At 30.8% G+C, this 23444-nt stretch overlaps 1 long non-coding RNA gene across 1 annotated transcript in view; it reads left to right on the top strand.

Moving 5' to 3' along the window:
* The window catches only part of LOC129011777 (uncharacterized), a 31369-nt gene that overhangs the window by 689 nt on the left and 7236 nt on the right, over positions 1-23444 (top strand). Inside the window, exon 2 of the long non-coding RNA XR_008493433.2 lies at positions 23249-23358. This is a non-coding gene — a long non-coding RNA (uncharacterized LOC129011777). The remainder of the gene's footprint in view (positions 1-23248; positions 23359-23444) is intronic.

The raw sequence follows: 23444 nt of genomic DNA, 5'->3' as shown, positions 1-23444 counted from the left end.
TTCCATTTCTGCTGATGTATTGCAGTGATTCTTATAATCATTCACAAAAGTTTACTGACTGCTCACTATGCTCTTGTTGAGAAAAATATTCCCTACCTGCACTTTTCTAATTTGTCTTGAGTCTTAAGTTTTAGAGGTTACATTTTTTGAAGTAAAGATTCTCTTTTGCCATTTGTTGTTATTGTTTTAGATAATTTTTGTCAGAAACTGATGTCATTTGAATAACTCTTTACTGACATAGGACTTCCTTCCTTCCCTCCTTCCTTCCTTCCTTCCCTCCTTCCTTCCTTCCTCCCTCCCTCCCTCTCTCTCTCCCTACTTTCCTTCCTTCCTTCCTTCTTTTTTTTCTCCGAGTCTTGCTTTGTCACCCATGCGAAGTGGTGCAATCTTGGCTCATTGCAACCTCCACCTCCTGGGTTCAAGTGATTCTCCTGCTTCAGCCTTCCTAGTAGCTGGGACTACAGGTGCTCACCACCATGCCTAGCTGATTTTTGTATTTTTTTTTTTTTCAGTAGAGACAGGGTTTTGCCCGCGGTGAGGTGTTTGGCCAGGCTGATCTCAAATACCTCATGTCAGGTGATCTGCCTGCCTCAGCCTCCCAAAGTGCTGGGATTACAGGCGTGAGCCACTGTGCCCAGCCTGACATAGGACTTCTATGTCTCATAAATATTTCTGTTCTTTATCTTATGGTTTAAAGATTATTCTAGTCAAGATATATATTCTGGATATAGTTAAAATCATTAACTTTTCCTTAAAATTTTGTAAAGTTTGAATCATATTTGACTTAACCTTTACATAATGTTTTGTTTTAGTCATGTACATTTATTTGCCAAGTGTTTCTACTCAAAGACAGTTCCCTCTTCTTCACCACCATCTATTGTGATCCATTATAGCATGGTTGCTACAACCATGTTGGTTTTTATCGCATATGTTTTCTTTATATCTTTATTTTATTAATTCATGATTATGAAGCCATGAATTTTCTTGGCAATTTCTTATTAGACCTGAACTAGTTCTTTGTCCTTTCAAAGTCCCAGAGAACACTAGAAATACCGAGTTACTGTTGACTTTCCAGTACCTTCAGAGAATAAATAGCACACTGTTTCTTTTGTTGTTTTTTAAGGTAGGTATTTATCAAAATCATCAGTAAACATGATTTTGACAAACATACATTTATGCTTACTCACTACTTTCTTTATCATTTTCCTATCTTACCCCGATCTAAATGGTAAGACTCTAGAACAAACGTTGTGCCCCCTTCATCATCTGGATCCTTATAAAATAATTTGACCCATGAAATCTTATCTCTTTTGCTCACAAACTTCATAAGCGAAAAATGAACTTATGTTTTTGTTTTTGTTTTTGTTTTTTTGAGAAGGAGTCTAACTCTGTCACCCAGGCTGGAGTGCAGTGGTGTGATCTCTGCTGGGATTACAGGCGTGTGCCACCATGGCAGGCCAAGTTTTGTGTTTTTAGCAGAGAAGGGCTTTCACCATGTTGGCCAGGCTGCTCTTGAACTTCTGTCCTCAAGTGATCCATCCACCTTGGCCTCCCAAAATGCTGGGATTACAAGCCTGAGCCACCGCACCTGGCCAGGTTTATACTCTTTTATGAGAGAGGGCCGTAGACCCCTCTATTCTCTCCAGTGATCTGAGATACTTCCTTCTCAGGCCTTCGATAATCTTTAGTTTTGAGTGTGAGCTGAGGAGAAGAGGAAGTTAAGGAAGGTTTGTATCTAAGACATGCATTATCTGATTTTCCACCATTTCTTATACTGATATTTTAGGTACAATCATAAATTATCAAATGCTACCTTGCTTTTCTTTGTGACCAACCATTTTGTTTTTTCTCTCCCCAGGGATATTTCTAAATAATTGAGGGTTGTGGCCTACAATTCTGTTTTTCCTAGTTTTCCCCCACCCAATAATGTTATTTAATTGCCTTAATTAATAACTGTTTTGTTTTGACCAGTGCAATGACCAGTATGATTCTGAATATATACATAGTTCCAAAATAGCATTAATAGGTATTGGATCTTTAAACAATTAATCTTTTTTTTTCTCTCATTTCTGTTGAAGAGGTTGCTAGACAAAGTTGTAAAAGAGGTTCTGTGATAATATCCTTGACAACAAAATATGTTCAATGGATATCTATGAGCCTAGAGAAATATGTATCCTGGATTGTAGTTCTCAAAAAAAAAAAAATGTTGACCAAAGCATTTAGTATACATATGCCCTGCTGCTTTAATTCTTTTGTGAGTTCTCATACAGTTTGTAAAGTTTCCTGTATTGTATGTATATAATAAATTTTAATGAAAACCTGAAGCAATATTTGATTGCCCTAAATTTATCCTTCCATATGATCCAGGTTGTTCCTTGGATATTTATAATTCCAGAACTAGAATTTATAACACATACATCAGTCTCAACCGTTTCTATTTTCTCCTGTGCATCCTCTGAGTGCAAGAATACCAGTATCTAAATATAATCCTCAGTGCTCCATTTCAGCCAAGTCCTTTGCAGAGAAATATTAGCTCTCACATAAGCCTTTTTTAAAAATCTTGTTATTCTTCACAGTGTGATGGTTCTCCCTGTCAGTGAATAGATCTTCATTTAGGAATTCACTATGTTATGATTTTTGTCCCTTAAATTTAGGCACAGTTTATAATAACACTGAAGATGAGTTTATTCTTTAAAAGAATAATGGAACATAATAAATTTATTCACATTTATTCACATAAAATAACTCCGCATGCCTTGTGGGTTTATGTTGTGTTATATTTTTTCAAGTGTTCCTATGTGTGTTCATGGGAAAATCTAGAGCTGCCTGCCCTGTTTTGACTCACAGAGCAAAGAGAATAGCAAGTGAAAAAAAAGTAATTCCTAATTTTACATATAATAGTGTTCATTATTCACAATGATTAAAAGGAGGGTTTTTCATAGTTACTAAACATCTCACAAATACACATGTGAATACAAGTATTTTAGTTGTTAATTTTCCTCACTATCTTAGATATGTGTCTTGTGTAAGACAGATAACATGATTGTTCAGCCCTCACTCTTTCAGTGTGAGTGTTTTCAGGTTCGCCTTCTTGGTTTTTATTTGAAGGTAGGCTAGGCCTTAGGCCATTTCAAGTCTGCTCTACCTGTTCTCTTTCTGGGACCCAGACTTAAGAAGCAGTATCACTTTTGCAATGTGTTTGTCTCATGGTGGAAAGTGAGCATGCAAAAAGTTCAGTAGAAGCTTTTGATGTTTCTTAAAACATCAGCCTGAAACACTTATACTGCCACTTTTCTTTCTTTCATATTCCATTGGTCTAAGAAGGCTAAACCCCAAGTGAAGTGACCAGTGATAAATGCTCAGGTGACTGTAACAGAAGCCAAAGCAATGCCATATGACAAAGTCATTGGATGTTCATTCGTTTTCCAAGAAAGGGGTAAAAGGTAGGAAACCATAATATAATATCTAAAAGACGGATAAGGTAGAGAGGCTTGCCATAAATATTTAACCTGAACAAAATAAACGCCACTTAAATAGCACTCATTGTTATTTAAGGACTCTGCCTTTTCTTTTCTCTTGTTGTATTCTCCATTAGCAGTGAAGCATTCTTTTAGAGTCATAGTGGAGGTAAATAGATGAGGTTATTAAATGAAGGTTGTCATCTCTCCCACATTGTTACACCATTTCTGGATTCAGAATGTCACATTCCTATATCACATTACCCACCCTTAAGCAAAACATGCATAGGATGAAGAATGACATAATGCCTTTCTTGGCTTAAGGGCACCTTGACTAAATGACACAAATATGTTTAATTTTTCCCCTAATTTTGTGTTCTAGGGTATTTTATAACCAGTGTCAACTCATTATATTCTAGAAAGATTAAAATTAAGATTTCCTTTGGTTATATGCAAGAAGAACAATTGGGAAAGGGGAATGTGTGCCTATTTTCAGACACATCTATATTAAGAAAAAACACAATTTAAATTGATTCTCTTAAAATCGTTCAAGCCTGTACAGTCCCTGGAAAGTTTTTGAACATTTTTAAGGGGTCCAGTCTGAAAACCAATTAAATATGTTATATTGAGCAATTAATTGGAAAGTGAAAAACTATGATCCTCACAAGTAGATGCTTAAAAATAGTTAACACATGTCAACATTAATTTGTGATTTAAGGAGAATGTAGGAAAAAGATATGAAATATGTTTAACTTAAGAAATGACATAAATTGAAAATAAACAGTATATTTAGCATCGAAGTGAACTGAAATTAAAATAGGAAGAAAATAGCCCTTTTCACCATGCATATTCAAACTTTAATTAGAGGCCCTGGGCTATGCAATAAAATCAAAGACAATGTAAAAATCATAATAATTCATAAAAATGAATAAAAACATATTTAATTTTAATTGACTTGAGTGACTACATAGAAAATCCTGAAACTCCCATATATAAGCAATTTAAATTAATAAGAATATTAATCATATTTGTTAGATAAAAATTATCATATAAAATAAATATTGCTCTTTGATTACAGACAATGATCCCATTCAAAATGGATAACAAAATCAATAATAGCTAAGAATAAACCTAACAAAAGGCACACAAAGCTTCTTAGGAGATGGTTCCGAAATAATAAAAAGATATAAAAGGCAGTCTTGTCGTTCATGGACTGAAATACACAATGATATAATACAGTCTCCCACCTCCTAGATTAATCTCTCAAAGTGTTAAGACTTTTCCTAGCAGAAATATACTATAAAATTATAAAAATGAAGATGGTTCAGTATTGCTGAGGGGTAGAAACATCAGTCAATGCAACAGAAACTACATTTTAAATTAGACCAACCATATATAGAAAATTTGATAAAGGGCAGCAGAGGTATTATAAGTAATTAAGGAAGAGTTAAACTAGATCAATTAGGATATAAAAAATGTATGGTTTTACACAATAGGCAATGTCATAAAGAAATTGTAAGCAAACACACCCTGGAAGATGATATAACACATAAAACTAGCAAATATTAATATCCAAAATGTTTACACATTAAACTCATTTAAACCATTAAATTTCCAATTATTATTATTATTTTTTAAGAATGAAAAATTTCCAATTATTTTTAAGACATGGAGTCTTTCTCTGTATCCCAGGCTGGAGTGCAGTGGCAAGATCATAGCTCATTGCAGCCTCAAACTCCTTGGCCCAAGCCATCCTCCTGCCTCTGCCTCCTAAATAACTGAAACTACAGGAGTGAGCCACTGTAACCAGCTTCAAAAATTTTGATTCATAGCCAAGGTTACCCAAGCAGTTCCCAAATAATAGCCAAAATAGTGACAAAATTTTTCTGGTACATAATTTAAAAAAACAAAGAATGCAAAACCAAAATGACTAAAATCTACTTTTGCCTTAGAAAAAGGAAACAAGCATGGACCTATCAGTTTTTTATTTTATTCTGTCTACAACAACATTGTAATATGGCAATTCATAAACATAAATATCTTACTATAGTTTGTATTAAAGCAAATTTTAATTATTATCAAATAAGACACTGTGAAATTTAAAAATTCTAAGTATATGACAGAAATCAAAAGTTCTTAATTGAAAGACTTTTCCATTGTTTAATATTTTATAGCTGTTATGCAAACATACTCTTGACAAAGAAACAGTTCCATGTACTTTCACAATTTGTTTTCTATATGTCATTGTACTATTTCTCTCTTCAAAATACATATGAAGGAGTTGAAAATATGGAACAAACAAATTCTAAAAAATAATACTATAGAATTTTATCAGTCATCCTGCCTTCCAGTAGCACGCCCTCTTAGAATGTTTAAAATTGCCATTGGTCGTCCCTCTAGTTCTGATTTCCTCAGAACTTCCCTGCCCTAAAGCAGATATCCAGAAGCCATTAGTTCATGGCTTTAGCCTTGCCCAGGACCTGGACAAATAAGCACCACGAAATTCTAAGTATTTAGATTTGTATCCTTGCTGACAGGTAAGGCTTGAAAATATTCTGCAGCCTAGCCATATAATCTGAAGTGCTAGCATCAAGTTTACAGAGGCCCCATTATGGCATATGCTGCAGTATCCCACCTGTACTCCGTTCTTTATTTTATTTTTGTTTTCATCTACAACATTAGGATTTTGTTTGCAATTTGATCTAATTTCCTATTGTGTCTGTAACCTACCCTGAGCCACAATTCATTTTGTGAATCTCTACGTCCTTCATGGACAGTAAAATTTGCATTTGATTGCTTGCCTTGAACATGAACTCTAATTTAACATGAATGAACATTCTTGCCAAACCACTCTTTGGTGAGTATGCCTCTGAGACTGCTGTTCTCATAGAGCAGAAGGTCACCAAACTATACAAATTGATTAAACCCAACTTTTGAAAACCACGTTTTGGAGCTTACATCTTCCTCTGTAGAGTTGAACATTTCTTCCCCTTCTCTATTTTCTGGCTTATTCCTATTTCTGGTAGATAAACCACCATGAAGGTCTCATCCCATCAGACAAAAGGGTCCATGTGAGCTTTGAATTAATGCTTTTTTAGAGCCAATAGATTACAAAACTGTGGTCAATGGTATCAAAGAATGCACCTAAAAATCAGTAACTGATAATTTTTCTCAGCAAATTGCTGTGGAGATTCTGAGAGCTTTATTCATAAATGCTTGTGTGTATTAGTCCAGTGGAATAAGCATCAGTTTAAAACCTAACAGTTCATGACCAGTTTAAAACCTGTTTGTGATCTTATGGAAGTGACATTCTGAGCCCCATATTTATTTTCTGTAAAATATAGTAATTAAGACACTAGCTTTCTTATATTGCTACAGAAATCAAGAACATTTGAACATTTATAGTGTTAAGTTCTTTGCAGATGTTATAAAAATTATCCAGTACTTTGATGAATTAAATGCAATATTTAGCCCACTTTCCTGTTTAAAACTCCAATCAAAATTTTAAACTGTATTTTATAATACAATTTTATATGAAATTAAATATTCTATTGTTTTATTTAAATATTTAGGGGAAGTCAGGTTACTTCACATATGAAACAGCTTGATGCAAATGTGTTACCAAAATGAATCATATTAAAAACCTAAGCTCACCATAAGGGTGAAACAGACCGGCTATCTTTCAACTACACTTGTCAGTACCAGTTAGCACAGAAATATTGAACATTAGCAGATTCTTGTGGCTCTAGTGGATGTTATCAGCCTGTAGGCCAATCTGGAGAAAAATAAAAGACAGCATTTATTTTTTCATTTAACAAATATTTATTGAGCAGTTGCCATGTGCAAAGCTCTGTTTTAGACAATGGGAATGGAGCAGGAAACAAACCAAATAATGTTTCTGCCCTCAAGATACATGAGTAACTCAAGAGACATAAACACTTGGACAAATAAATGTTATGGTCGACCTTTGTTAAAGGGTCACAAATTCCATTTCCCTGTTCTGAGTACACAGCATAGAGACTTAGATTTTCCAGCCTTCCTTTCAGTTACAATGGGAGTTACAATGGGACTGGATTTTGGCTAATGGAAAGAATTGATATATGCCACTCCTAAACCTAGCCATGACAAGCCCTGCATTGTTTCTCTCTCTCTCTCTCTCTCTCTGCACTAATTTACTGGCTTACTGCTGAGGATGCTCTAAAAAATGGCAATGGCAGGGCACAGAATTGAAGGATTTATGAGCCAACAGTCACTGCTTGGAGCAGACCCTCTAACAAGAGTCAGAAGCGTAATGTGAGCAAGAAATCTACTTTTACTGGACTTAACCAGGATTTTTTTTTTTTTTTTTTTTTTTGCGGGTGGGGAGGCAGTGTAGATTGTTACAGAAGCTGGAGTTCATTGCACTCACTAATGCAAATGTGTAACTTACTGAAAGGTAGTTACAGATACTTAAAAATTAAGAGAAGAGGATGTATAGAGGAAGGCCATGATATTCTAGATAATACAATTAGGAAAGGCTTTTGTCTTTTGTTGAAGGCTGAACAAAGAGGTGAAGAAAGAAACCATGTAAATACTTGGGGAAAGGACAATTTGTAGGTACAAAACACCTTCAAATGTTATAAAGCAAAACTGTAATTCACATTTTTTTTTAACTTTAAGTTCTGGTATACATGTACAGAATGTGAAGGTTTGTTACATAAGGATTACGTGTGCCATGGTGGTTTGCGGCACATATCGACCTGTCACCTAGGTTTCAAGCCCCGCATGCATTAACTATTTGTCCTGACGCTCTCCCTCTCCTCACTTCCAGTCCCCCAACCCTGGTGTGAGGGGTTCCCCTCCCTGTGTCCATGGGGTCTCATTGTTGAGCTCCTACGTATGAGTGAGACATGCAGTGTTTGGTTTTCTGTTCCTGTGTTAGTTTGCTGAGGATAAGGAACAGTGAAAGGGGATATAGTTGGGAATATTGGAGAAAAAGCTAGGGGCCAGCTCATTTGGAGGCCACAATAAGAACGTGAAACTAAGAGAATTAATCAGAAAGCTTCCAATAAGATTATAATTACAAACAACAAAACTGTGGTCCAATTAAAAAGAGATACTTTGCAAATGCTAAGCCAAAATTTCAGGTATTCAGAGATACTTTTCCTCACAGAGAAGAACAGGATGTTACTTGCAGGGAGCATCATCTTTAACACTAACTCACCCATTCATATTCATTCACAATGCTGTAATATCATTCAGATCTTCCTTACTTGGGCCATATTGTCCTCCTCCTTAGCAATAATGTTGCCCTAGAATTTTGATGTATACAATTCTTGAAGTCTTCATGCCTGCATTAAATAATAGTTTTAGATAATTTTCCATAATGATCATTAGCTATTCTTCCATTATCTGGAAGACTGTTTCTTCTGTACTTTATATTGGATATTCTTATTCTATAATATCAACAGCAACAAAGCAGTCAATATAAGAAAGCTCATTGTACTCCAAATCCACTCTCTCTCTATATATATATATGAAATATATATAATTATATATTTTATATATATTAAAAATTATATAAAATAATTTTTATATAATTATAAAAATAATTATATTAAATTTTATATAATTATAAAAATTTAACTTTATATAATTATAAAAATAATTATATTAAAAATTGTATAAAATAATATATATAATTATATATAATATATAATATTAATTATATATAATATATAATATAAATATAATATTAATTACATATTATATATTATATATATTCCTGATATATATTCCTTATATATAATATAAATAATGTATAATGTATAATATATATTCCTGAAGACTCTCTCAATATATATAAATAAATATACAAATATATAATAAACATATAAATATATATAAAATATATATAAATATATCTATAAATATATGTAAATATATATATAAAATATATAAATATGTATATTTATATATACATATTTATATGTAATAATATATAATATATAATATATAATATATTCTATGTAATATATAATATATAATATATTCTATGTAATATATAATCTATAATATATTCTATGTAATATATAATATATAATATATTCTATGTAATATATCATATGTAATATATAATATATAATATATCATATGTAATATATAATATATAATATATCATATGTAATATATAATATATAATATATTATATGTAATATATCATATATAATATATTATATGTAATATATCATATATTATACATTTTCTTTGTAATATATCATATATTATACATCATATATGTAATATATAATATATTATATATTAATTACATTACATATGTAATATAATATATTATATATTATATATGTACAATATAATATATTATACATTATATATGTAATATATAACATATTATATATGTAATTATATATAAATATAATATATATGTAATATATAATCTATTATATATGTAATGTATTGTATATAATATATATTTATATATATATAGTTTATATATATAACATATATATTTATTATATATTACATATATAATATATAGTATATTATATACACATATATAATATATATAGGATATAATATATACATATAATATATATTGTATATGATATATACATATAATATATATTATATATAATACATATATACATATATTATATATGTAATATATAATATATATTATATATTATATATGTAATATATAATATATATTATATATTATATATGTAATATATAGTATATAATATGCAATATATAATAAATATATATGTTATATATAAACTATATATAAAAATATATTATATATAATATATATTTATGTAAATATAATATATATTTATATAAATATAAATATATATCTCTCTCTATATATATAGAGAGAGAGACTTCAGGAATATATATTATATATTATACATTATTTATATTCTATATAAGGAATATATATCAGGAATATATAATATATTATATATAATAACATATTATATATAATATATTATATATAATAACATATTATATATAATATATTATATATAATAACATATTATATACAATATATTATATAATAACATATTATGTATAATATATTATATATAATAACATATTATGTATAATATATTATATATAATAACATATTATATATAATATATTATATATAATAACATATTATATATTATATATTATATATAATAATATATATTATATATTATATATAATAATATATATTATATATTATATAATTATATATAATATTATATTATATATTATATATTATATATAATAATATAATATATAATATATTATATATAAGGAATATATATCAGGAATATATCATATATTATATGTAATAATATATTATATATTATATGTTATATATTATATATAATAATATATAATATATTATGTATTATATATTATATATAATAATATATAATATATTATGTATTATATATTATATATAACAAGTTATATATTATATATTATATATTATATATTATATATTATATATAATAATATATTATATATTATATATTATATAATATATATTATATATGATATATTATATATAATAATATATTACATATTATATATTATACATAATAATATATAATATATTATATTACAATATTATATATAATATATATTATATTATTTTATATAATATATGATATATATTATATAATATATATCATATAATATATATTACATATAATATATAATATACACTATATAAAAAATATATTACATATTATATATTTTATGTAGTTTATATATATAGAGAGAGAGAGAGACTTCAGGAATTGTATACATCAAAATTCTAGGGCAACATTACTGCTAAGGAGAAGGACAATATGGCCCAAGTAAGAAAGACCTGAATGATATTACCGCATTGTGAATTAATATGAATATATATATATATGTAGAGAGAGAGAGACTATTCTTTTGTAAGAGAGAGAATAAATATATATAAAAGAATATATGTATTTCTTTTTAAAGCAAAAACAATATCAGAACATTTGCTTTTCAAAGTTGTATTATTTGGTTGCTTTAAAAATCCTAAAGAACACTAACAATAATGAGACTTGTTCAAGGTCACATATATTGTACGCGCCTGCATTGATTACAGATTCAATTTCTTTCTGGCTCCAACCTACTCAGTTGCTTTAGGACAATGCCAGGAAAGACACCTTTTATGTGTGAAAGAAAATATATTTTTCTAATACATAATGGGTCATTTTAGATTTGTAATTTTCTGTTGATTTTGATTATGTTTTCTTTTAAGCATTAAAAACGAGCTAGCCAGGTATTTTTAGCATAACTAGATTTTACTATAGAAATTTTGCAGTGAGAAGCAAAAAGAAATTATTATGTCTGTGAAATTAGTGTTGATTATAAATGCTTCTCTTCATTTATCATTACACATCATGGTAAAAAATCACTCCCATCGGAATTGCTTTAAGAAACAAAGGAAAGTAAAATTTTATTAATCAGGAAATTTAAAAAATAATATATAAATAAAGAGTTATTCAAATATTATAGTTAGATTATGGATTACCTTTTCACATATTGAATGATAAATCCACCAATTAAATGCACCATACCTGCAGCAACATGATTTAACTTTTGTGCTGCAAAAATTTACACTAAAAAATATGAAAAACCACCACCAAGCAATAATAATGATAATAATAATAATTGGTCTCTTAATGGGATGGTGCTTAAGATGTCACTGAGAACCTCCCATATCAAACACAATATAGTACATCATATATTTTCACTAAATTTATAGTATTTAAACAAAAATGTATATTCATTTACTCCATAAGCAATTATTTTCTATTAAAAAGTAAGACAAGGCAGAAAAGTTGAGTCTAAAATCACTAATAATTATTCAATATTATATAGGAAATATTCCACTTGTACTCCCTTATTGAACTTTAATATTATAAAAATATTTAATATTTATAAAAATAAATAATATTTAAATATAAATATAAATATAAATTTTTATATTTAAATATAAAGAAAAATAATGATTCATAATATGCATTGATAATAACTAATATTCATGTTTTTGAAATGCCTTTTGAAATATTTACTATATATGATTTTACTTATATTTCAAAAAATAGCTTATTTACAATGTTCTAGTATTTCAGTTTTGTATCAGGATTAAAACAATTCTTTCTTTTTGGTTGTCATTCTTCTTTTTCATCATAAAATATGCAAATAAACCAGTATGGCTCAATAGTAAAGAGTTCAATTGGAGAACTACGGAGTTTCTTAATGATTTTTTTAATATCAGCATTCTTCAGTAGTTTTTGTTTACTTAACAAAAAACAGAAATGTAATTGGGCTTTGTTGCACCAAAACTCATCATCTGAAACAATTACCATTAAGAAAATAGTTTCCCATCTTGTGGGTTTTATTTTATTTTCCGGTGCTGTATATAGACAGTTCAATGCCTTGCAGAGAGCAGGAAATTGGCATTGTTTTTTAAAACAATGCATACATTAACAAATAAAACCATTCTTTTATAAGAGAGAGAATAACTTTTACTGCAGGTTGAATAGATTATGTTTCTGAAAATGATGCAAGCTAACAAAGAAATTGAATGTTTGAGAAAGTGTTTTTATCTTTATCAATCTATCCACACACACACACACACACACACACACACACACACACACACAAAATGAGCTATAAAAGTATATCTCTTAAAACTTAGGTATGTTTTTAAGCCTAAACTACATAATTTGCAATACTGTGATAGACTGTGGTACAATTAGCATCTCAATTTAATTTTCATGACTGAAAAGAGTGCGACATGTAAGGATTTTGGATAATTAAGAAGTAGGTTTGAGATGGCTGCATCCATTGAACAAGTAGGTGTCCTTCCTCTCTCACAGTTGCCAAAATTACCCTCAAAATTATGTCCTTTAGCAAAAAGATCAACTCACAGGTAAGAATGTGTTTTCTTTTTCTTTGAGAGACTGACCCTGGTTGGATTGTCAACCTTGAGTGTACAAATAATAATACAGTTTTGAAATTAAAAAAAAATTATTAAGAAAACACACCACCATACAAATAATAAATTAAACATGAATAAATATTTTTAAATTTTATTTTATTTTTAACTGACAAATAATAATTATATTTGTTTATGGAGTACAATGCGATGTTTTGATACATATATACATTGTGGAATGATGAAATCAGAGTAAGCATGTCTATCACCTCAAATATGTGCTATGTATTTTTATGAGAACATTTAAAATCCCCTTTTAGCTAATTTGAAATATACAACATATTAACATTAATTATAGCTACCTTGTTGTTCAACAGAATATGAGAACACATTCCTCCTAACTAACTGAAAAGACTATTCTGAAATAGCAAGTATATCATGTTCAAAATAACTGGTAAAAATTGAGATGTATTGTTCTGTCACGAACAAAGAAAACAACCAAAAAAATCTTTTAAAGTTTATGTCCTAGAACTATTCCACAGAAAGCTAATGCAAGCCAAAATTGTAAACCAATGTAATTTTAAACTTTAAAATAGGCATATAAAACATCAAAAGGAATAGATTACAATGGCTTAATTATGTTTCATTTAATCAAAAATATCCAAAATATTATCTTTTTAACATGGAATCAATATATGATGACTATTAATGAAGTACTTTACATTCTTGTTTCTATACTAATTCTTTGAAATCTGTTTTATATTTCAAACTTACATACATTTCAGTTCAGATTAATCATATTTTAGGCTCTTGATAGCCAAATCTTGCCATTTTATAAGTGAGAAAATTGTATTCCAGAATTGAAGTGATGGATCAAATTGTAAATGGTTGAGCTATGATTGCATTAGATTTTCTTTGACATGTAATCAATTCAGTATTTCTATCCTCTCTGACAAATAAAATGATACAGCATGTATGCAATAGGTGGGAGAAATGATGTCCAATTTCTGTTGGACTAGTTTTCAATTGTTTTATGTTATCTGTTATGTTTTGTTTATTTAATTAGTTTATTATGCTTAAAATAATTAAGAAGAAGAAGAAGGGGAGAGACAAAAATTGACCTGGATAAAAAAGCTAACTATAAGTAATTTATCAAATAAAGAAATTATTTTTGCTGTATCTGCAAAGAATAAGAATAACAATCCAAAAGTTTATTACTGGGAAAACAAACCTAATGTACATTAGGTCTAAAACATAGTTAATGGTAACAGATTTGTGATAAAAGTTCTTACACTAGGCAGCCTAGTAGAATTTTCTTTAATTGATTCTGAGTAGATCTTGCTAATGAACATACCCCACACGCTGTAATTATGTTTTATATTAGAGAAGGTGAATGATTGAGTTTTATTCCTATCAGTGAATTTTTAGACTGTGGGTTCTCATAATGATCACTGCATGCATTTCAGAGTGGGTCAGTTTTTCACTAACTACCTTCATTGTTACCAAATGTATTTAAAATAATCAAAAGCATTAATGGAAACTCAAATCAAGTAGTATATGACCCCTGGGGTTGAATGGGCTTGTACAGTTACAAATAGGATTTGGGATCATCCTTTGCCTTATCTTTAAAACAGTTGTTGTTCAGGAGAATAATTAAATGCTTATTTTTTTACCTGTATAGAAGCAGAATTTGGGGCCCTCAGGCTGCCTTTCTTCCATGTCAAAGATGTTAATAATGTATCTGCCTACCAATGTGACAAAGAAAATGTATAGGCTGGGTTATTTTCTTTGAACTGAAGCAAAAACTGAAAACTTTCATTTTATCATTAAAAATCTTTTCCATATAATTTTGCCATATCACATCCCCTGTAGAGCACTACAGTCTAGCTTAACTCTGGGCATAAGATATTCATGGACTTTCCCCCGGTTAATAAATAATATAAAATATATATATATGTATGATATATATATATATATATATCAGTGACATAATCTCTTGTGTTTATGTGGCTGAAGAAATATGTGGTTGGATACTTCATAAAAATTGTATAATACATACATTTTTAAAAATTGGAAACCTGAAGCTGAGCTAAGTAAAATTGGAAACCTGAAGCTGAGCTAAGTAAAAAACACTGCCAAGTAAATATGAAAAACTGTGACCACTTTAGGCGAGCTTTCTTTTGAGAGAGCAATATACTTCTCAAGACAGTTTTAACAATTATTATACATAATGTATGTCATTGAGCTATTTGTTTATCAGTATCTGAAAATATCGTGACATCAACTATAATTGAGCAGTTACTCATGTTTGTAGATGCATTTACTATTAATTTTGGTATAAACACATCAACTACATGTTAAAATACTTGCATTTCCACCAAGAACAGAATGTTACAATTCAGTGGTCATCATGCCACGTAAAAACATGAACGGTCATACAAAAACTTGTTTTTTTGAGAGGATATAAATAATGTGTGTAATTGAAGTTATCTCTTACACTGAAGCAGAGACAATTTAAAAATGAAAATAATAGCCTCATCGTCAGTCTCCAATGCCATGAAATTTGTGTTAAAGATCTTGTTTCTCTTTGCTAGTTAGCAAGGACCCAAGCCATCAGTAGCAACCATTGTGTCTAATTTACACTCTTTATGTCAAAAGGAGAAATGAAAAATAGGGAATGACAGAGGTGAATGAAGCTGTCCTTCCCTTAATTTTATTTAACTCACCGTAACCAGCTCTCTCAACATATGCTCCAGGAATAGTTTGGTTTTTATATTATCCACCAGCACCACCAAGTGGTAAAATTTTTATTTTTTCTTGTACAGTGATCGTTGAAGACAAAACAAAATACAATACTGGAATAATATTAGGAATAATTAAGTGCCTCAGTTATATCCAAAAAAAGTACATCCTAGAATCCCCAGGGTTTATTAAAGAACTGTTGAAAAGCTTACATTTCAAAAATTTTAAAAAAAAAGATAAGTTTAAAAATAGATTTTGTGGTTATGCTTATTTTTCTTGTGTTTCTTTATATTAATGCTGATAACATAAAACAAATAAATTAAGAGATGATTTTACAAAGCAATTTATTTTAATTTTATTCCACAATATATACAATTTTACTCTAATAGTATAAATTATACTTTTTTATGATCAATATTATTTGATTTGCTGGTAGAAATTTGAAGAATTAAAAAGTGTGCTGTGAGCTAAAATATTTGTTACTTGAGTGAAGTAAAAATGAACTGCTATACAATACTTTTTATAAACTCATGTAATAAAATCATTTTGTTTAGTGATAACACGAAAACAACACATAAATTCTTTGTTTACTAGGAATAAAATTGCATACATATATAAGTTTAAAATATTTGTTGAAAATAACACAAATTTTAGGTGTCAACCTTTGGGGGGGTTAACTATTTAGATATTTAATTTTCTAAAATATATGTGATTTTCAAAAATAAGCAATGGCAAAACTCAAATGACACTAAAATTGTATTCAAATTTGCCAGGTAGAAAGTGCCAGAATCCCAGTTGCAAGTTGTATTATAACTATCTAGGAAGTGAGGGTACTTGAGCACTAGTAATGTGCTCAGGTACATTTCAGTACTCAAGATAAATTAAAATCTAAATCTATTAATACTAGTCTACCTTACAAAATATTAGTGCATTTCATATTGGAAATGAAATGTGTCTGTTTTCAGTATTACTCCAATTACTCTTAGGGATGCTTTGTTCAAATATGGAATATTTATCTCTCTCTACTTATGCTGTTAGATTGTCTTGTCAAGCAAGTGATGATTCATTAAGGACAATTAATATCAATGTTTCAAAATCATTAATAGCAAAGGTTAACCATATAAAATTATTTTGTTCTCATTTATAGCTTGAGCATTCTTCCTGTTGATCAAACAAAGCAAACTTTATTATATTACTGCCATAAAACAACACCACCTTGACAGAGCCTATCATGTCTTTCAAAGAGGAAACAGTGTTTCAGATGAATTTTAGCTCTGGTCTGTATAAATTTCAGAAGGGTTTTTCCATATTGGGATCTATTTAGGATTCAATGTAGCTTATTATCTAATAATTTTGCATTGGTGGGCATAGGGAGACACTTGTTTGATATGTGTATTGATGGTTGAGCCATGTATGAGTCTTGATAATGAAATTATTTTAGTTGATTCACAGTCGAGTCTTAAGAAGAAAGTATTTTGCAGAATGAAAAAAATTTTTACTTAATTTCAATGTTGGGTAGTACAAACACAGCTAAGTATTTAGTACTTAGTATTTAGTATTTAGTATTTAGTGTTTAGTGTTTAGTACAAACACAGCTAAGTCCCTGTCAAATTATTATTTAGACAGGGACAGGGATACATGTTTGGCTGAGAATTGTTTAACATAAAAAGAGTTAAATATGGTTTTAATTCTTTATTTCTGAAAACAAGAAGAAAAACATCAAAAAATTATGCTATTACAACTGCTGAAAGAGAATTCGTGTTGCATCACTTACATTACTACATATCTTGCAAACCGAGGCAGTGATTTTATTCTGAACTATCTTTTCATAGATGTTTGCATACTGAGCAGCCTTGGAAAGTAGACTAAGTGGCTTCTTCTGGAGAAGAGCCAAGGGATACCGAAGGCTAAAATGGTCTTAGCAATGAAATTCTCACTGTCTAATATGTAACATTGGATGAAAACATGGGAACATTTATTTGGTTAAGCCATAGTTGTTACTATGCCCTCAGTACACAAAGTAAATGCAAAGCCCTTTTCATTGGAGACTTCACTCCCTCTGTGTGCCCTTATCAATCATTTCCCTTGTATCCAGCTTTTCAGGTCATTTCCCAACTAACAGCAGTGCACCTTTTATCTCAAAAGCCACTGAATGTTCATGTAAGTTATTTAATGGGACTTCCACATTTCCACCATTCATTTATAACTGGTATTGCTGAGCACTTGAATGGTCTCCTAAAAAATGCATTAAAATATTCTGACTATCTCGCTGACTTATTTGACCCTACTAAGGCAATTTGGTCTCTAAATGTGTTACCTTCAGAAAGTGATTATCTCCTCTCAGTCTAGATAATGATGAAGACAAAGGTATAGGTAATACATAGGCTTTTATGGAAATTTAGAATTTCATCCTGACTGCTCCTGGACATTATACTTTCTTCTTTCACCTATGGCAACCAAGTCTGAAGTGGTTAGTAAAACTTTCAGGTATCAACGTGTCCTGCCCTAACAATGTCACACAGTTAAAAGAAGGCCTAGGGCTAATCTGAAAAGGCTATATATTGCATGATCCCAACTGTATGACATTCTGGAAAAAAGCCAAAATATAAGGAGTAAAAAGTGGTTGCCAGGGGTTGTGTAGGGGGAAAGGATAAATAAGCAAAAAACAAAGAATTTTTATGGCAGTGAAAACTTCCATGTTTGCTTGTTTGTTTGTTTGTTTCTTTGACATGGACTTTTGCTCTTGTTGCCTAGGCTGGAGTGCAGTGGCATGATCTTGGCTCACTGCAACCTTTGCCTCCCGGGTTACAGCGATTCTCATGCCTCAGCCTCCAGAGTAGCTGGGATTATAGGCATGTGCCACCATGCCCAGCTAATTTTTTATATTTTTAGTAGGGACAGGGTTTCTCCATGTTGGTCAGGCTGGTCTCGAACTCCCAACCTCAGGTGATCCGCCCGCCTTGGCCTCCCAGAGTGCTGGGATTACAGGCGTGAGCCACCGCACCCAGTGATACATGTCTTTATACATTTATACAAACTCATAGGAAGTAAAATATCAAGAATGAACCCTAATGTATATAATGAGCTTTGGGTGATTATGATGTTCGATGTAGGTTTGTCAATTATAACAAATGTACCTACTCTTATCGGGAATATTGATAATGGGGAAGGCTATGCAAGTGTTGGGGGAGGAGATATAAAAGAAATCTCTGTATCTTTCTCTGGACTTTGCTATGAGCCTAAAACTACTCTAAAAATAAACTCTTTAAAAAAAGATGGCTTAAGTGATTCAAATTTATCTCTGTTTCAATCACTTGCATTTTCTTATAGGATTTACATGGTCCTAACCACAACGATAGTTACCATTTGTTGAGTACACTCCTTGTTGAGTCCCCCGTAGACTTAGTCAAAGTAAGAGATGTAATGAGATTTTATAAGTTATGTAAAATTATCTGGTCCCTCTTACATCTGACGTTCCAGAAGAAAGATCTATGTATGAGAAGATTACTGGGCAAAAGAAAAATGTATAGCTACTATAGTGGTACACCATGATTTTTGTAGTGGTGGAGGGAGAGCAACAACTCAAGTACCTAGAGAAGAATCACCTTAGAACACAGGACATCTGGGACTGGGAGAGGCATTAGTGGTGTTTCTCTTTTGAAGCCACCTCTGAATCCTTTCTCATTAAGGAAGACACCCTGGTGCAGCTCTTCACACCATAGCAAGACCTTTAAATTGGACTCAATCTTGAAAATGTCACATCGGCCAGATGACTCTTATCTATCAGAAACAACAGAAGATGTCCCCAGATCCTGCACTTCTCATACAAAACACCTGTCAACTACTATGGATGTTTTCTCCGTCTCCATTCTTGTTACTGTCACTTGTCATTCTACATGATAGATGATTGTTGCCTGGCTGATGTCAAGGACAAGAAGACAGATTGAACTCATTGCCCTTAGACAGTTCTTGAAAAACAAAACTTGACTTGATTATTCAAAGTGGACTGTGAAACTTATGGCCTACCAAGTGGCTGGGAGACCATACTAGACACACTATCAACCTGTATCTACTAACTGATGTATTTCCCTTGTATGCGTGTGGGGACAGGGGAGTCCCAATAATTTCAATGAACACTTTTTCTTTCTGGGGATATCAGACCACTGGATTGTATTACTTATTTTAAGCCAGTCATTGAAACATCCTTTTTCTGAAAACATAGCCACTTGTACTTTAGTGTATAAGAGACCTTTGGTGTTAAGGAAACACAACAACCCATCATGCCATTATTTAACTTACAGGTGGCTATGGTTAGCCCTCCAAAATGAGGCTACCCTAGGTTTCTTAGTTTCTTGACCATCCTGGAGGGATAATTCACCTGATAGTTGTAAGATTTGTTAGGTAGGACCCGAGCAGCGCTCAGTTTAGGGGTAATTATTTTTCACTACTGAGACTCTACCCTTCTGTGTACTCACTCAGTGCCCTGTGAATCATGAAGTTTTCCAAACTGGCTAATGAAAAGAGGCCGTGTGAGTTCAGGACATTGGTATTATTGCCACTAATCATTTAATGCAGATCTTTCCCCGGCCTCATGTATGTACTGATCAATATTCTCACACATATGTACTTATCAATATTCAGCTGACTATTCAGGAGGAACCCTATGCATATTTCTGCTGGATGTCTACCTCCTCTTTATCACTCTGATTTGTGAACCACTGTTGCTACCTTGGTGTCAGTTACCTTTCAGCTCTCTCCTCAAAATTAGGAAGTCTGTTCGGCTCTGCCTGTATTCCTTCTTTCTGTGCCAAGGCCTGGAAACTCTCTAAAGGAAGGGAGCTTAGACAATCAAAGGTGTAACCTCGTTTGCTTTTCATCTCTTATAATCACTTTCCTTGTGCTGCTCAGTGTGTTGAAATCTGCTGTTAACGTGTTTTGGTAATTTTTTGCTTGTTTGTTTCATTAAGGAAGGCAACTCACTGTTAGTAAATCTTAGGTCGAAATAGAAGTCCCATTTAATATTTCTTATGGATTTTAGCATGTTAGACAATTTTTATGAACAAACAAGGAAAACTATTAAATTTTTGAATGGAGTATCACTGAATTTACCCATTAACACATGGAAAATTCCTGTCTTCATGAAGTTGAGTTTTCTATTTCATTGTGATATCGTTTCCATTTATTAATGGATTTTTATCTTTAAATGCTGCTTTATCATTTTCTTCCTAAAAGTTTTGCAGAACATTTGCACAATTTATTTCCATAAACTCTATGATGTTTGTTATTAATAAGAATATTAATCTCAATATATTAAATTTCCAGATTGGTTGCTTTTGATATAGATAAGAATTTGTTTGGTTAAGGATTAATATTATATACTTGTTTCATTATATTATTAATTCAATGACTATCTTCTTCATTCTATAATTTATGTTTTTATGCCCTCATTTCTTTCATTTCTATATGATTTTGCTCCATTATTTCTTGCTATTTACTTCTGTGGGTAATCTAAATATATTTTTACTCAAGTATCTTAAATTATTTTATGATATTACTCTTTAAAGTTATTTGTTAATTATCTAGTTGTTTATTGTGATGGCTGCCTTGGGAGAGTTGAATAATTTTTCTAACATATCTAATTTAGAATTTTGGTGTGCAGTACCATTTTGAGTGGGATGGCTTATCTTTGGTTTTATAGTTGTCTCCCCTCAGTTCTCTGAGGCCTTCAGTCTAGAACTAAAGCTTGTATGATGAACTCAGATACCTTGCCCCAGAGTGATAGTGAAGATATCTTGGATTCTGCCAAAAAGCCAGTAGGATATGTCAGTTCTTGATTTGAGAACTATACAAACATACACAAACATAAATGAACACACACATGTACATATTGTTCCACATATTTTAGTCCTTTTGGACTGGTATAAGAAAATAAGTGTGCTCTCTTGTTGTGTTCTCACATGGCAGAAGGCAAGAGGGATGTCTTTTGGATCTCCTATAAGGGTATTAATCCAGTTCTTGAGGGCCCTGACCTCATGATCTAATCATCCCTCCAAAGGCCCTATGTCCTCATTCTAATGTGTTAGAATGTGAACATACAAATTGGGAGGTGGGGACCTAAATATTCAGAATGTGTGTTTGTGTGTGTGCATGTGTGTGTGTGTGTGTGTGATCTGTATTCAAATCTCTCACATCACTTCATTTAAATTTAAGTTATACCCCAAGGAGGCAATCAACAATGTAATATTTAGCCTTATATTAGGAGCAAGCAGATTACACCAGTCATTGTTTTCAAGCAACTAATCCTTTACGTGACTACCTTTCCTAATTCTGTAGTAGTTAAAATATGATGTGGTTCTCTCTATTGGCCTCCAGGCATAGAGTTCAACAGGCTGGTGGCTTTAACTATTCGCAGTTTTTTATTTCTATTTTATTTATGCTTTTCAAATGTATTTACAAACTTTATTCTTTTTTTTCTCTTTGGTATTTTCCTCTTACTGCCATATAATTTTGATGTAAAATTTTAATATAGTATATAAACAGGAAACCAAATGGATTCCAATGTAAATCATACTTTATGCTGTTATTTATTTAATTCATCTATTTACTTAAAGTTGATCATCTTCCAGAAATATTTTAATGTGGCTTACAAAGCTGTATTAAATGCAACACAAACAAATAATCTAAAATTGAAGGGAAAAAAGAGAGAAAAGGAGTAAGAAAGAATAAGGGAGAGAAAGATAAAGTAACAAAGAGAAAGAAAAGGGGAAACATTAAATGAATAATTATCTATGAATTTGATATAACTCAAAACGATTAGTTAGAAAAAATAGGGTAAATTACACACCTCAAAAGGTCAATGAACTAAAACCAAACTGATAATATCTTAGCCTATTGCTTTCTTTAGACAGTAAAAATAAAGCATGACTCTAGTCCCAAATGCCATGCAGAGGTTTAAAAAGAATCCTTTCAGATAATAAGGGATTCTGATTACATATTTTATTCTATTCTTCCTTAATTTTGGGAATAATTTATTTGCAACTTCACAAAAATTATGAAATCTTCATATTCCTTACTTGATGTTTCACAGGACAGCCTACTTTGTCCAGTGGAGGCAGCCATTCCATTCCAACTGACGTTTGTGGGATATTAGAGACCAAGAAGTGTTAAGAGATGATCTTCACAAAGTGCTGAGCTTGTGTGAGTGTTGAAGTACAAACAGGAGAAGACGCATATTCACATTTGGTGGTGGAGGGTTATGGCTCTCCAGCCTGGAGGATTGGAGC

The sequence above is a fragment of the Pongo pygmaeus genome, chromosome 14 (genome assembly GCF_028885625.2).
Source record: "Pongo pygmaeus isolate AG05252 chromosome 14, NHGRI_mPonPyg2-v2.0_pri, whole genome shotgun sequence".
Lineage (NCBI taxonomy): Eukaryota > Metazoa > Chordata > Mammalia > Primates > Hominidae > Pongo > Pongo pygmaeus.
Note: the sequence above shows the minus strand (reverse complement) of the source record. Positions and strands in the feature narration are given on the sequence as shown.